This window comes from Echinococcus granulosus, assembly GCF_000524195.1.
Source record: "Echinococcus granulosus chromosome Unknown EG_S00007, whole genome shotgun sequence".
NCBI lineage: Eukaryota > Metazoa > Platyhelminthes > Cestoda > Cyclophyllidea > Taeniidae > Echinococcus > Echinococcus granulosus.
In genome coordinates, this window is record NW_020170387.1 from 46,961 (window position 1) to 48,399 (window position 1,439).

The window sequence follows — 1,439 nt, forward strand, 5'->3', positions numbered from 1 at the left end:
TCGCCGCCACCACCATCATCATCATCATCCCCATCATCATCATCATCATCATCATCATCATCATCATCATCATCATCATCATCATCATCATCATCTGACACCGACGAAAACAACGACTGTGATTACCACTTTGTTAGTAGCATCATGATGCCGATGATGGTAGTGGTGGTGGTGATGGTGATACAACACCACTAGATTAAAATTCTTCAAATAATTTGGATCAAAGCGTTCTGTCTCCTCACACCACATGTTGCCACCACCTTCTGCTCCTTTGTAACAGAGCTCAACTCAGTACCCTAACCGAACGCCTCCAGGTCACATCTTTCCAGTTACTCCAATCTACATGCATTAACATGTTGACATGACACCTCAAAGCAACACGTAGGTATTGTGCCAATCCACGGCCAAACTTACTCCCACCCCTTTTGAGGCACATCAACAGTCACGTGCATTTTACAAGTTATAACGTCACCACCACAGACTGGCTGCATCGACAACCACTCCAACACTTTGGGCCATCTCATCCAAACTACAACTGCAATTTCTCTTCAGTGCCTCATCACTCAAAGCTGCCTGGCTCTACCTTGAGCACGCCTCTTGCTACTACTCTTAACTCTTCCCCAACCTTTGCTAAACACGACACGAATACGCCTTCTGCAGCTTCTACTAACCAGCACCAATGCAACAGGCCAAGCTTCCAATTACATCGGTGACACTTAATCTACTTCTCACGCATCCATGGAACACCACCGCCTCATGAGTGACAATAGCTGCATTCTGAGTCACAGGCGAGATAAAAACACCGAAGAACACAAAAGCGACTATGAATTACCTCTCTATGCTAACTTTATTCATGCACACTCAATCAGCTACAGGTGAGGGGGAAGAGCTCCCACATTTCAAAGCCTCCACACTATCGAAGTGCTTCACTCATGAAGAACAGTGTGGGCAAACCTCGACGTACCTTAGTAGCTCCGTCGGTCATCAGCTGGTTTCATCGTTCCCCCCAGCTCCTACCCCTGCACCTGCCCCTATCCCCGCCCCAACACCACAACTGCAAGAGTGTGGTGGAGGCTGTAGTAGAGGGACAACTACTTCAACATCATGTGCACAGAGCCAAGTGATAAGTTCAGGGGGTAACTAATGCGAAATAAGAAGCTGCTCTTGCCCTCGAAATGCCACATGGAAGATGAGATAGTGCGCATTCAAATGGAGGACGCGTAGTCAGAACACGGATTGCCCTCATCGTACACATGTTTACCTCGTGTTCCAGCTTCCACCTACACAATGAGCTGTGACTTTGAAGTCAATAACAGTTTAAACCTCCTTTTCGGTCAATCATGCACTTGGCACGTACGATGTACGCTTAAACGACACAAAAGTGGTGTGACATCTCAGTGCTATTGGTAATTTGGTCTTAAAATCACAGGTTGGTGTAA